Source organism: Eurosta solidaginis, chromosome 2, assembly GCF_040869045.1.
Source record: "Eurosta solidaginis isolate ZX-2024a chromosome 2, ASM4086904v1, whole genome shotgun sequence".
NCBI classification, from domain to species: domain Eukaryota; kingdom Metazoa; phylum Arthropoda; class Insecta; order Diptera; family Tephritidae; genus Eurosta; species Eurosta solidaginis.
Genome location: NC_090320.1, coordinates 19,226,588 through 19,248,108, shown reverse-complemented (window position 1 = coordinate 19,248,108; position 21,521 = coordinate 19,226,588). Strand labels below are relative to the sequence as shown.

At 37.0% G+C, this 21,521-nt stretch overlaps 1 protein-coding gene across 21 annotated transcripts in view; it reads right to left on the bottom strand.

Annotated features, from left to right (window-relative positions):
• The window catches only part of Lar (tyrosine-protein phosphatase Lar), a 1,659,242-nt gene that overhangs the window by 1,620,793 nt on the left and 16,928 nt on the right, over nt 1–21,521 (bottom strand). For 12 of the 21 annotated variants that reach the window (XM_067764590.1, XM_067764591.1, XM_067764583.1 and 9 more), the window contains exons 1-3: nt 13,414–14,030; nt 10,697–13,337; nt 5,025–5,234 (exon numbers count right to left, since the gene is read on the bottom strand). The gene's annotated coding sequence lies outside the window, so the exon portion shown is untranslated. Of the gene's footprint in view, nt 1–5,024; nt 5,235–10,696; nt 13,338–13,413; nt 14,031–21,035; nt 21,246–21,521 lie in introns of those variants that run through there. The other 9 variants (XM_067764572.1, XM_067764575.1, XM_067764574.1 and 6 more) reach the window with 4 other exon arrangements.

Genomic DNA, 21,521 nt, shown 5'->3' with positions numbered 1-21,521 from the left:
AAACACATTCTAGTGTCACCTCTGGTCTACCTTTATGGCGATATCTCGAAAAGGCGTCCACCCATAGAACTAAGACCCACTCCCTTTTAAAATACTCATTAACACCTTTCATTTGATACCCATATCGTACAACACATATTCCACTTGGTCCACCTTTAGGGCGATATCTTGAAATGGCGTCCACCTATTAGGTTGAACTGGCCGGTCCATGTGGACCTCACATAAACTGAATGAGTTTGTAGTATTACCAGAAGTTTGTTTTTAATTATCAAACCGAAAAACCTTATCAAAAACCAGGACCAGAGTTATAAAATAACTCCGTCCTTTTGGCAAATACTAGAAGCTTCCTAGGGCTTAAACCACTTGCTGACCAAGCCTAATTTAAAGGCGTGTGGCGCCAGAAGGCAGTGTTCAGTCAGAATACCCGTCATGAGTCTACATTCCTCTATTTTTAATGATAGAAGCAAATTTGTTAGTCTAAGGTTGTAAGACCTACACATAATTTTCGACACTTTACAGCCCCCCGCTTGAACCCACGCCTTTCTTGCTTGGTCGATCATCTGCACCTCCTCACCTTCGCTTAATCTCGCCCAGTCTAATTGGGACGTCTAAGAAGCAAGCTTCCAGGGATACGCCGTTTTCAGCTAGTTCATCCGCTTTTTCATTCCCATCTATTCCCATATGCCCTGGGACCCGATCTAGATGTATGCTTTTCCCTGTCCCGATTCTCTCCAGGTACTGCTTACACTCTAACACGCATTTAGATGCTGTGCTATGCGAGATTAGTGCCTTAATTGCTGCTTGACTGTCAATATAAAAGTCAACACGGTTGCAGCTCAAGCTATTCTCTTCCAAAGTTTCTACTGCTTTGGTTACGGCTAATATTTCCGCTTGCAAAACGCTACAGTAATCCGGCAGCCTGTAGGATCTGTTTATTTCCGGATCAGCACAGTATACCGCAGACCCTAATCCTTCCACTACCTTGGAACCATCTGTGTACACATTTATCGCCTCGTCCGAAATTTCAGCACCCTTGCGCCAAACGTATGTCTCCATTGTGGCCTTAAGACCCCCCTCGAAGCGCAGATAGAGAATAAGGTAGTATGTTCGTCTTGTGTTTGATGACGCTATACTACTATGGCCGTATTGTCGGCGTTCAAGCTGCCCCGATGCCACGATCCTGATTGCAGTTGTTAACGCTATGTTCTTTGCTAACAGGTTTACAGGTGGAATATGCAGAATAGCATACGGTGCAACCGTCGGGGTTGTTTTCAGGGCTCCCGTAATGATAAGCATTGGATAGTCTGCATACCCCCAATAATTTTGTGAGGTAGGTTGTTTTTTATGTGGCTTTCCACCAAACAAGAACTCCATAATATAGAATAGGGCTTACAAACCCCAATGAGGAGGAGAGGGCGATAAGCCCCATATACACCCCAGCATTCTATTACATGCATAAAGTGCAGTTGACGCCTTCTTCATCCTCTCCTCCACGTTGAGCTTCAATAACAGCTTACTGTCTAGGATGATTCCTAGATATTTTGTGCAAGGTTTCCCCTGTAGGATCACCCCTCCTAACAGAGGTCCGGTCCAATTTGGGACTATACCCGTCTTCTCCGCGTTGACTTTCAACCCTACATTGGATGCCCAGTTATGAATATCCCGAAACGACTGATCCATCAAAGAGCTAATCGTTAGAAGGCACTTTCCACTTATGACAATTGCAACGTCATCTGTGTAAGCCGTAAGTTTTACCGGTCCCTCATCAAATCTTCTGAGCAGTTGGACCAGCGTCCACAGCAGAGGTGGTAGCACCCCTCCCTGCGGCGTGCCCCTGTCCACTGATTTCGTGGCCTCGTACAATCCCCATTGTGATGTAATGTTCCTGCAATTTAACATGCAGCGGATCCATCTTGTTAAGGCTGGATATACTTTAATGTAATTAAGACCATCCATAATAAACCATTTAGAAACATTACTGAAAGCCCCGGCAATGTCTGAGAAGACTCCTAGAGCATATTCCTTATATTGCAGGGCTTTATCTATGCTTATTACCACCCTATGCAATGCGGTGTCTACCGACTTGCCTTTGGTGTGCGCATGTTGTGTTGTGAAGAGCAGCTTTTCATCCACGTTGGACTTTATGTACACATCTATCAGCCTCTCAAAGGTTTTGAGCAGAAATGATGTTAAGCTAATGGGTCTATAGTCTTTGGGATACACGTGACCGATCTTCCCCGCATTTGGTAGGAAAGCTACACTAGCAGTTCTCCAATAGTGCGGTACAAGATTTAGTCAGTTTAGCTGAATTAGCTCTATCAATATAACCAATCAAATGTGTTTATAGATATTCTAGCGAAATGAAATTACGCATTTTACTATACTTTTTCAATTGTTTGTTTATTTATATGTGGGCGATTCCCAAATAAGGTACATCACAAACCGGAAATCAAAAAGAAAAAGCATTAAAAAACTTTGGAAAACGGAGGTTTTATAAATTGATTCTGCCCTTATCCTTATTAGTTCCTAGTAAGCAAACGTCGACTTAAAATTCAAAAAGCTTTCAAATGTTAAATAGGTCCATTTACTAAAAATTTTCCAGAAAGTTCGGGTAACATTTTTGATTGGTGTCTAAAATTTGTCATGTTCATTAGTTGATCCATAGTTGAGCCTTACTTTATTTATTGCTCAACAATATTTTTTATTATGAAAGATTCGCAAATTGATAAGTTGCAAAAAATGCAAAATAAAGCAATGCGCTTTATTTTAAGCAAACGTTATGATACTCCTATAAAAGACATGCTTCTAAGTTTAAATTGGATGAGCGTTAAACAACAAATATTCTTTAACACAATGAAATTTATTTATAATATAAAGCACGGAATTTTGCCAGAGTATCTCAGAACAGGTATTACATTTAATTACGAGGTCCATGATATAAATACAAGGCAGAGAAATAATTTTAAATTGCCAAATTATAAAACAGAATCGGAACAAAATAGTCTTTTTTACAAAGGGTTGAAATACTTCAACGAACTACCTGAATATATAAAAAATTGTGATAGAAACTTATTTAGCAGCCGGTTGTATGACTACACCAAATCTAGGCCGATTAAATGATATAGTCGTTGAGATTTAAATGCATTAGTAATACATGTGTCATAATTAAAATTTTTTCTTTAATTTAAAAATTTAGATTAAGTACACATGTTAATTAATGCAATCATATTTTTATGTTTTGAACTAGGCTCTTAGAGTCGTAATAAATAAATAAATATAAATATATATATAACTGTATGTCTGTTTAGCCAACGAACAAAACTTATATGTTGTCAAAAAGAGGGCAGTTTGGGCTCTCAGCAGTGTATTAACCGTCAATTGCTCCTTGGAGATGTGAGAGAAATCTTACAAAATATAACGAAAATTTAAATTGTTGTATCTTTTTTTAATTTATATATACAAGAGATTATCTGAGGAAAATCTAAAATCAGTTCTGATTTCAACAAGATATGAATTTTAAAGATTAATGTAGGTTTTATTGCTTTATTCAACAATTTCATATGAAAACAACAAAAGAAAGCAGTACAAATTATATTCAGCCCGATTCTAAATATTCCCTCGGAGTTTTGTTCTCGCGGAGTTTTTTATTCCTGCGGAAAAATTCCTCCAATTATTTTCTCCTAGGGAGAAAATTATTGGGGAATAGGAATTTCGAATTTTCGAAGTCAGCTGTTTTGTCAATTAAAATTTGTTTAAAAAATTCAAAAGTTTAATTATTGTTGCAAATTTGTTTGAAATTAAGAAATAAAATATAAACAATGCTCAGTATTACATTTCATGTGGTATTCACTGAAATGGGGAATGAATTGGTGCCACAGCAACATCAACAGAGGAGCATAAGAAGACGGCGGGATAATACAAATCCGTCGGAGTTGCCTGCTTCCATTCAGCAAAGCAATTTTCTGGTGACCAAGTCGAATTGAATTCGTCTTTCGTCATATGCCAAAATCTATTTAAGCCTTCTTAAAAAATCCTTGCGCAATTTCTGGATGGCTGCATCAAATATACTAATAGCTCTTCCATTGCTTATGATACACTTTTCGACTTAAAATAAAGAATATTGTAGTACAATGTACATATTTTAGCAGACATTTTTACAAATAAGTGTTCTTTCTTAAAAGAACCAACTTTCTTTAACTATTTTGATGCATTTCCTTTAATTTAACAAGTGAAAAACTCCTAAGAAATGACAGAGAAATCTCCCTCTCACTCATAATACCTACTTTTCTCCCATAGCCGGTTTCCGCTTTTTCGAACATTGTTCAGAATAGGATGAAAGGGAGACGTGAAATAACTCACAAGGAATATTTATTTAGAATACGAGGAATGTGAGAAGGCAAAAAACTCGCACGGAATTTTTGTTTAGATTTTTGTTTCTTGTGAATCTTATCTGCTTAAAAAAATATACGTATATATGTTTGTCAACTAGAAATAGTTAAATGGGAATATCTTTTCCAAATTACAATGGATTTATTACATTCGTGAGTTTTTGAACGCAAAATTATATATGGCCCCTTTAAAGTTTTGATTGATTTTGTACTTTTGTTCTATTTCATCTATAAAACTAACATTTGCACATCGTTAGAAACACAAGAACGTCCCCTCTTTTAATGGCCTAAAAATTTGTCGAAGAATAAATAGAGGGAAGTTATATACCAGTATACGTCTCCGCTTACGAAAAGGGGTTTTGGGCTCTTAGTCCGGACTTTGAGGGCGTATTCGAAGTTCCAGGTATGCAGATTTTGTTTACTTTACTAGACCTAAAACTAGCTGTCTCGCAAAGAATATATTTTCAATATCATAAAGTGTAAAAATATTTCAGATTTCGAAAATATACGAGCGTTAAGTCTTTATTTCACCTTCTGTTCTTTCCTTCGCTTCGTTAAGTTTTGCATACTTTCACAAGAATTAAAAAACTGCTTCTATTTTTTGTCGCGTCCGAACTTCATCATATATGTACTTACATTTTTGAGGTACGCGCAATTGTTGGTTCAAGTATTGCAATATCCGCTCAGTCCACTGCTCATGTTTTCTTTTATGCAGGTTGAAATGCGTTGGCGCCCGTTACCACGGACTTGCCCATATGTATTTGCAAAGTGTGTTATTGAGTTGGCACGTGTACAATGAAAGTGTTTTTAATGAAAAGTACAATTGGTACACTTAATTAGTTTTATCTGTTTTGACACGTGTAAATAAAAAATAAGATTTTAAGAATTTGAAAAAAACAAAAGTACCTCTAAATTTAAGTTAAAGCTAAAGACGGTAACATAACGGGCATAAACGAATCGAGATAAATATAGACTTCCATATATCAAAATGCCGAGGATAAAAAAGGAATTGATTTAGTCATGTCCGTCCATCTGTCCGTCCATTTGCACACGATAACTTGAGTAAATATTGAGAATAAAATAGTGAAATTTGGTATATGGAGATATTAAGAGTTAGGGAAATCGGATGGTACCCACGCCCACTTTTTACATATATAAAATTTTTGAAAACACATAAAACCTGATTATTTAGTAAATAATTCATCTAGAATGATAAAATTTTATGTGTGGACAGATATTAAGACTCTAATTTTTTTTTTAATGGGCCTGTCACCGGTAATACGAGGATAACTGGTGGCAGCGAAGAGAGACGAACAAGAAGCGAGAGAGTTGAGTTTTACTTTTGCCGTAAACAAGAAAGGCCGAAAAATCATGAGCCGTCAATTCTTAAATTCAGTTCATTATATTAAACCCTGTATCCTCTTTTTTAACATTTAAATTTATTGGAAATCAGCAAATGCTCTCTGTCAGCTTGCAGACCAAGCGGCCAGTGTCTCGCAATTGTGGTAGTGATCCTAAACATTTCTTTTTTGACCTATGTACAAGGTCGTGTTGATGGCGTATGCTGATTATATAGATATCATCGGCATGAACACCCGTACCGTTAGTTCCGCTTACTCCAAACTGGAAAAAGAAGCTATAAAGATGGATTTGATAGTGAATGAGGACAAAACGAAGTACCTGCTGTCATTGAGCAAAGCCAGCTAACATGCGTTTTGCAACCACACTACTGTTGGCAGCAATAATTTCGAAATATTAATAGACTTCGTTTATTTGGGAACTAGCATTAACACTAACAACAACATCAGCTCTGAAATCCTGCGAAGAATCACTCTCCAATAAATGCTACTTTGGGCTAGGTAGGCAAACGGAAATCATTATCTACAAGTCACTTATCGTACCCGTCCTGTTATGTGGTGCAGAAGCATGGACCATGACAGCATCAGATGAAGCGGCTATGGGAGTGCTAGAAAGAAAAGTTCTTCGAAAGATTTATGGCCTGTACGAGCTTTACGCAGACATCATCATAGTCCAGTGAATTAAAATGCAGCGGCTACGCTGGCTAGGTCATGTTATGCGAATGAAAGATGACGTCCGGCTAAGAAAGTGTTTCTATCGGAGCCCGCCTATGAAAGAGAGGAAGAGGATGGCCCCCACTGTGCTAAAAAGACCAGGCGGAAAATGATTTAAACTCCTTTGGAGTGACCAATTGGCGCCAGTTTGGAGAGCGAAGAAGCGACTGGCGCGCCTTATTGGACATTCATAATCGTTTAAACGGTGAAGCGCCAGTTAAGTAAGTAAGTAATTTGGCCAGGTTCTCGTTTGTAATTTGACCCGATTCTCTTAGTTATCTTGCAGTTGCCGGAGAAGTCTCAGTTGCAGAGTGGAGTGGAGTCTGGAGTGGAGTCTGCAGAGTTAGCAGCTCCTTTAATCTGATATGTATGTTTGTTTTGATTGATGTAAGTAAATGATGCATCTCGACCGCTTTCAGGCAGTGTCCCTGCCCTTGCAAGTTCATCTTGCAAGTTCGTTGCGATCAATGTTCCTGTGACCAGGGTTATGTTTGCGAAGTTAGCTGCATCTTGAGGCGACCTCTTTCAGCTGCTGACGGCATTAGATGAAGTGATTTGTGAGTTAAGCACCATGAGCGCCGCGTAAAAGCACACCTCACACCTCATACCCAGAACTTCCGATTGCAAAAAGAAATTAGAATGACGGACTGACAGCGACACCTTAAGTTGTTCACAGAAGACACCCGCTCCCATACCGCAGTAGTGAGTGAGAGTGAAGATGTGTCTTTCTTTGTGCGGTGTGTGGAAGTTCACGAAAGCTTTTGGCTACCATTCATCAGGGTATGGCCAAAGCAATTCTTTTACATGCGGTTCAAACAGCTCATTTCTACAGGCCACTTGGCGCCAAGTATCCTCTGAGAGGTCACTGAACACACGTTTAATAGTGAGCTAATGTGAGGAGGCGACAACCCACATAATGGGTTTAAGGGCTAGCTGGGGGATTTTATCGGCATAGTCCGACCAACAAAAAGTGCGACTGCAAGTGGGTGTCGGCCTTTGATCAAGCGGCTCGCTTTACAAACGTGTATAGTAATATTATCACTCCCGCTGAGAGAGTTATGTGCTGGGCTTGGAACCCGTCAAAACACGCTCCAAAAGAAAAAACAAGCCTCGGATTATAAGCCAACAGTTTTCTGATGACGCGCCTTGCAAACGTTTAGAGTTCTTTGATTTTGGGGTATGCACTAGGGCTCTTAAAAATATTCTATTTTAGATTTTTGTACGATTATTTCAAATAAGTTTTGCATACTTTCACAAGCATTAAAAAATTATTTCTATTTCTTGTAGCGCAAAATGCAATGTTTTTTGTCGTCTGATTACTTTCTGAATTTTGACCTCTGAAACTTTTTTCAGCCGTCTAGTTTTCCCGAAGCATTTGTTCATGGTTGTTTTTCCACTTAACCAAAAATGTCCGGAGACATATCCAAACGTTAGTGCTGCAAAAAAGTTTTAAAATTGTGCAAATTGCGCGAATAAATTGAAATATTTAGTAGCTCTTGCATTTCTTCCAGAGAATTTCATATCGATAGCGAAGAAAATGAATATAATTTCGCAATACAAAACTTATTGAGTTATTTCGAGTTAACATGTATTGGATTGCCACTTCCTGGAACACACCAACAGTGGAGGAAGGCGTTATATCTAATCGAGAAATGGAGTATGTATAATATCACCAAATTGGGGTGAAGTCCAAAGAGATAATTCCATCGACAGGTGGCACAACGCCATTCGCCATTCGCAATGCGTTTGGGACACACCCAAAAAAATTTAATTTCTAAATAAAATTAACAATTACAGCTGGGTATAAAAACGAACAAGCAATAACAGAAAGAAACCTGCAGCAATTTTCAGCTGAAGGCGAGCAATATCGAAAACGCAAGAAAAAATATTGTAACGATTTTTAGGAAATTGATGATTATTATGGCACTTCTATTAGCGTTCGAATCGCTGAACTGTCCAATAAATAACTCAAATATTGAGTGTGGCAAAATTTTCTTTATTTGCAGTTCTACTGTGGCAGTAGTACAATTACATTACAAGCTTTCTTCAATTATAGCGTTTCTAATGAAACTGATTCCTTATTCCTCAGCTTGCGCTGGTAAGGTCTAGACTTTTCACGAACAGCCTTCCCGAACAACCGCTTATTTATTTCTCTTTATGTATCTGGTATTCACTTTTCTCTTCTGGTTATATGCGAGTGATCTCTTTTGTTTACATTTGGACTTAATTAATGCCCTTCAGTCCTTTTCAGTTGGGATTGGTTAGTTTGAAATCTATGTAGCCCATTCTAAGAAATATTAAAAGACAAAAACGGCAACGAAATGTGTAAAATAAAAAAGATTAAAGGTGATTTAATCGAATTATTTAAGAAAAGACGAAAATAAACAAGTAAATGTGTCTAAGTTCGGGTGTATCCGAACATTATATACTCAGCGTGAGCTTCAATTGTACATTTTATTTCATTTACTTTTCTACATAACACGTGGCACCGCCCGTTTAAAAAATGTCTCCCCATTTCCTTTTACAATAAAACTTGATAAGTGAAATATCATTGATTCAAAACAATTTTTTGCTAAATTATAGCTTATTATTCTAGTCTACGACCCTTTTAAACTTGTTTTATATCTAAGTAGCCGTGGTCTTTAACCGATCTCGGCCATTTTTGCTAGAAATATTTTCTGCTATAAGGAAAATATGTGTACACAATTTCAATACGATATGTTAATTTTTCTTCGAGTTATGGCTCCCAAAATATAGAAAATTGCTTAGTCATAAAAGGGGCGGCGCCACGCCCCTTTTTAAAAGTTTGAAGTTATTCCTATTCACTGTTATAAATACACTTGCGAAATGAGATACCATTGATATAAAGCTCTTTTTTGCAAAGATATATCTTATTTTATTCGTCCACGACCCTTTAAAAATCTTTCATATAAAAGTGGGCGTGGTCCTTAACCCATTTCGTTAATTTTTCTTCAAAACATTCCTTATAGTAAAGGCAACCTCTCTGCCGAATTTTTTTACGATACGTTTAACCATTTTTGATTTATGATTAATAATATTTGTAAAATTGATTTTATCACAAGTGGGCGGTGCCACGCCCATTTTAAATTTTTTTTTCAAATTTTCATCAAGAGTCTCACTATCAGTCCACACGTCAAATTTCAACATTCTAGGTGTATTAGTAACTAAAAAATCAGGTTTTTCGTGTTTACCAAAATTATATATATATATAAATAGTGGGCGTGGTTATCATCCGATTTCGCACATTTTCAATACAAATCTATTCTGGGTCCAGATAAGCACGTGTACCAAACTTGGTCAAGATATTTCGATAATTACTCAAGTTATCGTGTTAACGGTCAGACGGACGGACGGACGGACATGGCTCAATCAAATTTTTTTTCGATACTGATGATTTTGATAAATGGAAGTCTATGTCTATCTTGATTCCTTTATACCTGTACAACCAACCGTTACGCAATCAAAGTTAATATACTCTGTGTGCAAAGCACTCTGAGTATAAAAAGGTAAGCATTTCCTTTAATGTGCGCTTCATTTCAAAGTAATGTGCGCTCCACTTTTATATTATTATTTCTCATAAATATTTTTACAATCTCTATGTCAAAAGTTTAAAATCAAGAGGTCAATAAGAGGTCGAAATCTCTCTGAAGTTGGCAAGACAACTTTTACGTAATTTATCCGTGAAACAAAAAAATTTTCCGCGACTATACATATTTTATAAAATATCGTGTGGCATGCCAACTTCATGTGAAGTCAGGGTGCCACCCTCAGAAAACCACACGTATCTACGGAAAATTCACATGCAAGAATTATTTTCCTAACTGGTATGTAGCATGGTTTTCGAAAAGTGATAGATATTTTCTAAAATATGGCCGCGAAAAATTTTTTTTTTTTGTTTCACGGATAAATTACGGTAAATTCACGGAAATTTGCCCAATAGTTAATTTTTTTCCACATAAAATTTGTCTTGCCAACTTCAGGGAGGTATATTTTGCTAATATTTGTCCATTTATATAAAGGAAATGCTTAACATTTTTTTAGTTCCTTTTTATTTTTTTTTTAGGATAATGCTTTTGGTATGCTAGTCGCTTTATTTAAAGTATGAAAATTAGAAAATTTTGTGTTGCACCTAAAAAATTTAACCATGGAAAAAGAGAACGAAATGGCGTTCAAGATTTTCTTGAGATTTTGGCTTTTGCTTCGCTAATTACTTACACTGATTGTCAAAGCAATTCAAAAGCACACACAAGAAAATTCGTACGTTTAAATTCATAATGTTTCTAGTTGCATATAGGAGAAATTCTGGAGGAAGCATGGTAAGTCACGTCAATATATATATTGATAGTCAGGCGGCGATAATCTCACACAGTACTTCATAAAGAACTGTTTTGGAAGCATTGGAAAACATCATTCAGGCTTTGACCACACATCTATACTGGGTTCACCGTCATAAAGTGATAGAAGGTAATGAAAAGGACGATGAGTTGGCAAAGGAGGGTCCAACATTCACTGAATCGACGGTAGACATATATACATAAGTCCGGGCACCTGAGGGGCGTTCTTCCGTTTGGTGGTAAAACAAATTCTGGTAACACTATGGACACGGCCAATTTACCTTAACCTAACCTTATAGGAGTGCAGTTTTTATTTTCTAGAGAGAAAACCGCATTTTAATATCTTTGTGTTTCAATCAATGCGGTCAAGTTTGGGAAAAGAAGCATCGAGATTATTTAGAAAACGTTTTTCTAAGCGTGCTCGTCCCTCAACAGTCGTATTAACCTGCCGTTAAATAAAACAATTTGTAGTAAAAATTAAAATAGCTCGATGGAAATCGGAAGAGGACTTTGGCTAAGTTGTTATTATTATTATTACTAAATGACTCTAGGACTTATCCTAGCGAACTTATTATTGAATATGATCGTACAAACTGCGAAAAACCAGAAAATTTCCCATCACCGAAATCGAAACTTGAAGTAGAACTGAAACCAAGTACTGAACTAAAGCCAAAACCGAAAAGAGATATCACAATCGGTGACCGAAACTTGAAACTTGAACTGAAACACAAACGGGAACGCATAATCCCAAGCCAGAAGAGCTAAACCAGGATTCAAAATTGAAATAGACCGTGAAACTGAAGACCAAACTTGAACTAAAACCATAGCGTGAATTTAAAATATAACTGAATTTGGAATCGGAACCGACACTAGAACCTGAACTGACATCGAAAACATATATCAGAATCGGGAACCGAAGTTGAAACTGAGTGAGAAACCAAAACTGGAACTTGAAATGAAACACAAATCGGAACCTTTAGTTCGAAGCCGAAACCGGAACTTACACTGATACTGAAACAAAAACTAATTAGGATTCGAAATTGAAACAGCCAGCGAAACTGTAGACCAAACTTGAACTAAAACTCTAAAATGTACTGAAAACATAACTGAAATTGGAGTCGGAATCGGAACCGATACCAGAAACTTGAACGGAATCCGGAACTAGAATTGGAATCGTAAAAAAATCCTCCAACTTCCGAAACTAAAAGCCGAAACCAGTACGAAAACCGAAATTGGAACTAAGACCGAAATCTTAAGCACTGAAACTGGAACCAGAATTTAAATTGAACCCGGAACTGAAAACTGGGCTGAACTTAATTCAGATTTTCAATTGGAACTGACGCCGAAATCAACTAAAATTTGACCCGCAACAGGAAAGCAGAACGGAAATCGGAACCGATATTGGAACAGAGACTGGAACGGGAGCTAAAATTGGAAACTGTATTAAAATCAAATCAGACACCGGAACATGAACAAAATTTTTAAATAAAATCGGAACCTTACCCACCGGCCCACAAACTGAAAACAATAGCAGGAACGCACATCGAAACCGGAACATTAATTTGAATAGCGACCGAAACTGCAATCTGAACTGAAATCGGAACTGAGATCTGAGCTGAAACCTGGAACTGTATTGGTTCCGATTTTTATTTACCAAATAAAAGGCCCACATACTGGAACTCAGAGCGGAAAACCTAACCTAAAGCGGAACTTGAATGTTAGTCATAACCTGAACTGAAATCGGAACAGTAACTGAGATAGTAGCTGCAATCGTAAGCTGGAGTGTAAGGGGATCACGAATCTAAACCGAAAAGGGAACTGAAACACAAACCCAAGCTGAAACTGAAACCGAAACCAGAACTAAATTATGCGCTGAAAATGGAAGAGGGACGGGAACTCCGGCCCGAACTGAAGCCGAATCGAGAACTTGATCCCTACTCGAAACTTGAACTAAAATTGAAGATACAACTGGAACTAAGATCAGTTCCAAATTCAAATAACTGGATAGAAAGACGAATGCATATCACAATCAGAACTGGAACTGGACCACAAACCGAAATCGAAACTGAAACTGAATTAAAATTGGATTAAAAACATGCAATGAGAGTAAATCTAAAATCGGAACCGAAACTAGAACTAATCTGGAACAGAAACTAGAACTGGGAGTGGTGGACACTTGCTTCTTTGCGTCCGTGATGGAGCGTGATGATGACCTTATGATGCATTAGTTTAGGCCAATAATATATGTAAATATCATCGGCATTCGCCAGAAATTGTACGTTCTGAACACCTGATTGTATTATCTGTGAAAAGACTAAAGCGAGCACTGTAGAACTGCCAGTGTGAGCTCATCTGATGATACGACATTGAGGCACACGGAGAGCACAAAAACTTGGGATAAGTAAGGAGTACATATGGGAATCTTGCGGAGCTTTTCGGCCGATGGGTTTCAGCAAAAAAACGAGGGTTTTTCTTTTTTCCTCTACATGTTTCGGCGCTATTTTGGTCCTTCTGCTGGAAGTCTGTTTGTTTGGACAAAAAACATAAAATAATTATAACATCGACAAAAATATAAACATTTTCTACTAAAATACTTACATTAATTGTATTTGACAATATTTCTACTTAAAACATACATATTTATTTAATGAATTATTTGTCAACACTTATTAGTTTTTAACTTCATTAATCGCCGTGGCGTAAGCACAACTAATATTGTCCACATCATCCTTAAAGTTGAGAGCTTTTTTGATTATTTGTTGTATTCGAAGGCCTTCCAGTGCTAGCTTTGTTTTGTTCTCTTCTTTCTACATCTAATATTTTTCCATTTTCGAAATCAGCTGAGTGTTGTTTATTTGTTAAGTGTTGAGAAAGCGCAGTTGAGCTTTTTCCATTTTTGGTAACTGCTCTGTGCTCGGTGATTTCGACAACCAAAGCTCTCTTTGTTGTGCCAATGTATATTTTGTTGCACTTTTCTTCAACATTCCCATTGCACTTAATTTCATATATGACGTTATGTTGTTGTTCTTTCTCTACTTTGTCTTTTGTTCTTGTGAATATTTTATTAAGTGTTATGTGTGGCTTGTAGGCAAAGCATGTATTGTTGTTGTCCATTATTCTGTTCAGTGTTTTGTTGTCCGTTAAGTCTGGTATGTTCGCAACTCCCCTATATATTGTCTTTTCCCTTTGTGGTTTGCAACTGCATTTTTATACTCAGCTGAGCAGAGCTCACAGAGTATATTAACTTTGTTCGTATAACGGTAATCCGTAACGGCATAAACTAATCGAGATAGATATATACTTCTATATATCAAAATGATCTGGCCGTCCGTCCGTCCGTAAACACGATAACTTGAGTGAATTTTGAGGTATATTGATAAAATTTGGTATGTAGCTTCTTGGGCACCCATCTCTGATCGCTATTTAAAATGAACGAAATCGGACCATAACCACGCCCACTTTTTCGATATCGAAATTTTCGATAAACCGAAAAAGTGCGATAATTCATTACTAAAGACGGCTAAAGCGATGAAACTTTGTAGGTGGGTTGACCTTATGACATAGAATAGAAAATTAGTAAAATTTTGGCAAATAGGCGTGGCACCACCCATTTTTAAAAGAAGGTAATTTCAAAGTTTTGCAAGCTGTAATTTGGCAGTCGTTGAAGATATCATGATGAAATTTGGCAGGAGCGTTACTCCTGTAACTGTATGTGTGCTAAATAAGAATTAGCAAAATCGGATTACGAACACGCCGACTTTTAAAAAAAATTTGTTTTAAAGTCAAATTTTAACAAAAAATTTAATATCTTTACAGTATATAAGTAAATTATGTCAACATTCAACTCCAGTAATGATATGGTGCAATAAAACATAAAACTAAAATAAAATTTCAAAATGGGCGTGGCTCCGCCCTTTTTCATTTAATTCGTCTGGAGTAATTTTAATGCCATAAATCGAACAAAAATCTGCCAATCCTTTTGGTAGGAGCATAGATTTTATGACGCTAACTGTTTTCTGTGAAAATGGGCGAAATCGGTTGAAGTCACGCCCAGTTTTTATACACAGTCGTCCGTCTGTCCTTCCGCTCCGCCGTTAACACGATAACTTGAGCAAAAATCGACTTATCTTTACAAAACTTAGGTCACGTACTTATCTGAACTCACTTTATCTTGGTATAAAAAATGGCCAAGATCCGACTATTACCACGCCCACTTTTTCGATATCGAAAATTACGAAAAATGCCATAATTCTATACCAAATATGAAAAAAGAGATAAAACATGGTAATTGGATTGGTTTATTGACGCAAAATATAACTTTAAAAAAAATTTTGTAAAATGGGTGTGACACCTACCATATTAAGTAGAAGAAAATGACAAAAGTTCTGCAGGGCGAAATCAAACGCCCTTGGAATTTTGGCAGGAATACTGTTCCTGGTATTAATATATAAATAAATTAGCGGTACCCGACAGATGATGTTCTGGTTCACCCTGGTCCACATTTTGGTCGACATCTCGAAAACGCCTATATACAACTAAGGGTAACTCCCTTTTAAAACCCTTATTAATACCTTTAATTTGATACCCATATCGTACAAACACATTCTAGTGTCACCTCTGGTCCATCTTTATGGCGATATCTCGAAAAAGCGTCCACCTATAGAACTAAGGCCCACTCCCTTTTAAAATACTCATTAACACCTTTCATTTGACACCCATATCATACAAACACATTCCAGAGTCACCCCTGGTCCACCTTTATGGTCCCCTCCCTTTTAAAATACTCATTAACACCTTTCGTTTGAAACCCATATTTCACAAACGAATTCTAGAGTCACCTATATGGCGGTATCTCGAAACGGCGTCCACCTATGGAACTAAGGATTACTCCCTTTTAAAATACTCATTAACACCTTTCTTTTGATTCCCATGTCGTACAAACACATTCTAGAGTCATCCCTGGTCCACCTTTATGGCGACATCTCGAAAAGGCGTCCACCTATAGCACTATGGCCCACTCCTTTTTAAAATACTCATTAAAACCTTTCATTTGATTCCCATGTCGTACAAACACATTCTGGAGTCATCCCTGGTCCACCTTTATGGCGATATCTCGAAAAGGCGTCCACCTATAGCACTATGGCCCACTTCCTTTTAAAATACTCATTAAAATCTTTCATTTGATTCCCATATCGTACAAACACATTCTAGTGTCACCTCTGGTCTACCTTTATGGCGATATCTCGAAAAGGCGTCCACCCATAGAACTAAGACCCACTCCCTTTTAAAATACTCATTAACACCTTTCATTTGATACCCATATCGTACAACACATATTCCACTTGGTCCACCTTTAGGGCGATATCTTGAAATGGCGTCCACCTATTAGGTTGAACTGGCCGGTCCATGTGGACCTCACATAAACTGAATGAGTTTGTAGTATTACCAGAAGTTTGTTTTTAATTATCAAACCGAAAAACCTTATCAAAAACCAGGACCAGAGTTATAAAATAACTCCGTCCTCTTGGCAAATACTAGAAGCTTCCTAGGGCTTAAACCACTTGCTGACCAAGCCTAATTTAAAGGCGTGTGGCGCCAGAAGGCAGTGTTCAGTCAGAATACCCGTCATGAGTCTACATTCCTCTATTTTTAATGATAGAAGCAAATTTGTTAGTCTAAGGTTGTAAGACCTACACATAATTTTCGACACTTTACAGCCCCCCGCTTGAACCCACGCCTTTCTTGCTTGGTCGATCATCTGCACCTCCTCACCTTCGCTTAATCTCGCCCAGTCTAATTGGGACGTCTAAGAAGCAAGCTTCCAGGGATACGCCGTTTTCAGCTAGTTCATCCGCTTTTTCATTCCCATCTATTCCCATATGCCCTGGGACCCGATCTAGATGTATGCTTTTCCCTGTCCCGATTCTCTCCAGGTACTGCTTACACTCTAACACGCATTTAGATGCTGTGCTATGCGAGATTAGTGCCTTAATTGCTGCTTGACTGTCAATATAAAAGTCAACACGGTTGCAGCTCAAGCTATTCTCTTCCAAAGTTTCTACTGCTTTGGTTACGGCTAATATTTCCGCTTGCAAAACGCTACAGTAATCCGGCAGCCTGTAGGATCTGTTTATTTCCGGATCAGCACAGTATACCGCAGACCCTAATCCTTCCACTACCTTGGAACCATCTGTGTACACATTTATCGCCTCGTCCGAAATTTCAGCACCCTTGCGCCAAACGTATGTCTCCATTGTGGCCTTAAGACCCCCCTCGAAGCGCAGATAGAGAATAAGGTAGTATGTTCGTCTTGTGTTTGATGACGCTATACTACTATGGCCGTATTGTCGGCGTTCAAGCTGCCCCGATGCCACGATCCTGATTGCAGTTGTTAACGCTATGTTCTTTGCTAACAGGTTTACAGGTGGAATATGCAGAATAGCATACGGTGCAACCGTCGGGGTTGTTTTCAGGGCTCCCGTAATGATAAGCATTGGATAGTCTGCATACCCCCAATAATTTTGTGAGGTATGTTGTTTTTTATGTGGCTTTCCACCAAACAAGAACTCCATAATATAGAATAGGGCTTACAAACCCCAATGAGGAGGAGAGGGCGATAAGCCCCATATACACCCCAGCATTCTATTACATGCATAAAGTGCAGTTGACGCCTTCTTCATCCTCTCCTCCACGTTGAGCTTCAATAACAGCTTACTGTCTAGGATGATTCCTAGATATTTTGTGCAAGGTTTCCCCTGTAGGATCACCCCTCCTAACAGAGGTCCGGTCCAATTTGGGACTATACCCGTCTTCTCCGCGTTGACTTTCAACCCTACATTGGATGCCCAGTTATGAATATCCCGAAACGACTGATCCATCAAAGAGCTAATCGTTAGAAGGCACTTTCCACTTATGACAATTGCAACGTCATCTGTGTAAGCCGTAAGTTTTACCGGTCCCTCATCAAATCTTCTGAGCAGTTGGACCAGCGTCCACAGCAGAGGTGGTAGCACCCCTCTATGCGGCGTGCCCCTGTCCACTGATTTCGTGGCCTCGTACAATCCCCATTGTGATGTAATGTTCCTGCAATTTAACATGCAGCGGATCCATCTTGTTAAGGCTGGATATACTTTAATGTAATTAAGACCATCCATAATAAACCATTTAGAAACATTACTGAAAGCCCCGGCAATGTCTGAGAAGACTCCTAGAGCATATTCCTTATATTGCAGGGCTTTATCTATGCTTATTACCACCCTATGCAATGCGGTGTCTACCGACTTGCCTTTGGTGTGCGCATGTTGTGTTGTGAAGAGCAGCTTTTCATCCACGTTGGACTTTATGTACACATCTATCAGCCTCTCAAAGGTTTTGAGCAGAAATGATGTTAAGCTAATGGGTCTATAGTCTTTGGGATACACGTGACCGATCTTCCCCGCATTTGGTAGGAAAGCTACACTAGCAGTTCTCCAATAGTGCGGTACAAGATTTAGTCAGTTTAGCTGAATTAGCTCTATCAATATAACCAATCAAATGTGTTTATAGATATTCTAGCGAAATGAAATTACGCATTTTACTATACTTTTTCAATTGTTTGTTTATTTATATGTGGGCGATTCCCAAATAAGGTACATCACAAACCGGAAATCAAAAAGAAAAAGCATTAAAAAACTTTGGAAAACGGAGGTTTTATAAATTGATTCTGCCCTTATCCTTATTAGTTCCTAGTAAGCAAACGTCGACTTAAAATTCAAAAAGCTTTCAAATGTTAAATAGGTCCATTTACTAAAAATTTTCCAGAAAGTTCGGGTAACATTTTTGATTGGTGTCTAAAATTTGTCATGTTCATTAGTTGATCCATAGTTGAGCCTTACTTTATTTATTGCTCAACAATATTTTTTATTATGAAAGATTCGCAAATTGATAAGTTGCAAAAAATGCAAAATAAAGCAATGCGCTTTATTTTAAGCAAACGTTATGATACTCCTATAAAAGACATGCTTCTAAGTTTAAATTGGATGAGCGTTAAACAACAAATATTCTTTAACACAATGAAATTTATTTATAATATAAAGCACGGAATTTTGCCAGAGTATCTCAGAACAGGTATTACATTTAATTACGAGGTCCATGATATAAATACAAGGCAGAGAAATAATTTTAAATTGCCAAATTATAAAACAGAATCGGAACAAAATAGTCTTTTTTACAAAGGGTTGAAATACTTCAACGAACTACCTGAATATATAAAAAATTGTGATAGAAACTTATTTAGCAGCCGGTTGTATGACTACACCAAATCTAGGCCGATTAAATGATATAGTCGTTGAGATTTAAATGCATTAGTAATACATGTGTCATAATTAAAATTTTTTCTTTAATTTAAAAATTTAGATTAAGTACACATGTTAATTAATGCAATCATATTTTTATGTTTTGAACTAGGCTCTTAGAGTCGTAATAAATAAATAAATATAAATATATATATAACTGTATGTCTGTTTAGCCAACGAACAAAACTTATATGTTGTCAAAAAGAGGGCAGTTTGGGCTCTCAGCAGTGTATTAACCGTCAATTGCTCCTTGGAGATGTGAGAGAAATCTTACAAAATATAACGAAAATTTAAATTGTTGTATCTTTTTTTAATTTATATATACAAGAGATTATCTGAGGAAAATCTAAAATCAGTTCTGATTTCAACAAGATATGAATTTTAAAGATTAATGTAGGTTTTATTGCTGTATTCAACAATTTCATATGAAAACAACAAAAGAAAGCAGTACAAATTATATTCAGCCCGATTCTAAATATTCCCTCGGAGTTTTGTTCTCGCGGAGTTTTTTATTCCTGCGGAAAAATTCCTCCAATTATTTTCTCCTAGGGAGAAAATTATTGGGGAATAGGAATTTCGAATTTTCGAAGTCAGCTGTTTTGTCAATTAAAATTTGTTTAAAAAATTCAAAAGTTTAATTATTGTTGCAAATTTGTTTGAAATTAAGAAATAAAATATAAACAATGCTCAGTATTGCATTTCATGTGGTATTCACTGAAATGGGGAATGAATTGGTGCCATAGCAACATCAACAGAGGAGCATAAGAAGACGGCGGGATAATACAAATCAATCGGAGTTGCCTGCTTCCATTCAGCAAAGCAATTTTCTGGTGACCATCGAATTGAATTCGTCTTTCGTCATATGCCAAAATCTATTTAAGCCTTCTTAAAAAATCCTTGCGCAATTTCTGGATGGCTGCATCAAATATACTAATAGCTCTTCCATTGCTTATGATACACTTTTCGACTTAAAATAAAGAATATTGTAGTACAATGTACATATTTTAGCAGACATTTTTACAAATAAGTGTTCTTTCTTAAAAGAACCAACTTTCTTTAACTATTTTGATGCATTTCCTTTAATTTAACAAGTGAAAAACTCCTAAGAAATGACAGAGAAATCTCCCTCTCACTCATAATACCTACTTTTCTCCCATAGCCGGTTTCCGCTTTTTCGAACATTGTTCAGAATAGGATGAAAGGGAGACGTGAAATAACTCACAAGGAATATTTATTTAGAATACGAGGAATGTGAGAAGGCAAAAAACTCGCACGGAATTTTTGTTTAGATTTTTGTTTCTTGTGAATCTTATCTGCTTAAAAAAATATACGTATATATGTTTGTCAACTAGAAATAGTTAAATGGGAATATCTTTTCCAAATTACAATGGATTTATTACATTCGTGAGTTTTTGAACGCAAAATTATATATGGCCCCTTTAAAGTTTTGATTGATTTTGTACTTTTGTTCTATTTCATCTATAAAACTAACATTTGCACATCGTTAGAAACACAAGAACGTCCCCTCTTTTAATGGCCTAAAAATTTGTCGAAGAATAAATAGAGGGAAGTTATATACCAGTATACGTCTCCGCTTACGAAAAGGGGTTTTGGGCTCTTAGTCCGGACTTTGAGGGCGTATTCGAAGTTCCAGGTATGCAGATTTTGTTTACTCTACTAGACCTAAAACTAGCTGTCTCGCAAAGAATATATTTTCAATATCATAAAGTGTAAAAATATTTCAGATTTCGAAAATATACGAGCGTTAAGTCTTTATTTCACCTTCTGTTCTTTCCTTCGCTTCGTTAAGTTTTGCATACTTTCACAAGAATTAAAAAACTGCTTCTATTTTTTGTCGCGTCCGAACTTCATCATATATGTACTTACATTTTTGAGGTACGCGCAATTGTTGGTTCAAGTATTGCAATATCCGCTCAGTCCACTGCTCATGTTTTCTTTTATGCAGGTTGAAATGCGTTGGCGCCCGTTACCAAGGACTTGCCCATATGTATTTGCAAAGTGTGTTATTGAGTTGGCACGTGTACAATGAAAGTGTTTTTAATGAAAAGTACAATTGGTACACTTAATTAGTTTTATCTGTTTTGACACGTGTAAATAAAAAATAAGATTTTAAGAATTTGAAAAAAACAAAAGTACCTCTAAATTTAAGTTAAAGCTAAAGACGGTAACATAACGGGCATAAACGAATCGAGATAAATATAGACTTCCATATATCAAAATGCCGAGGATAAAAAAGGAATTGATTTAGTCATGTCCGTCCATCTGTCCGTCCATTTGCACACGATAACTTGAGTAAATATTGAGAATAAAATAGTGAAATTTGGTATATGGAGATATTAAGAGTTAGGGAAA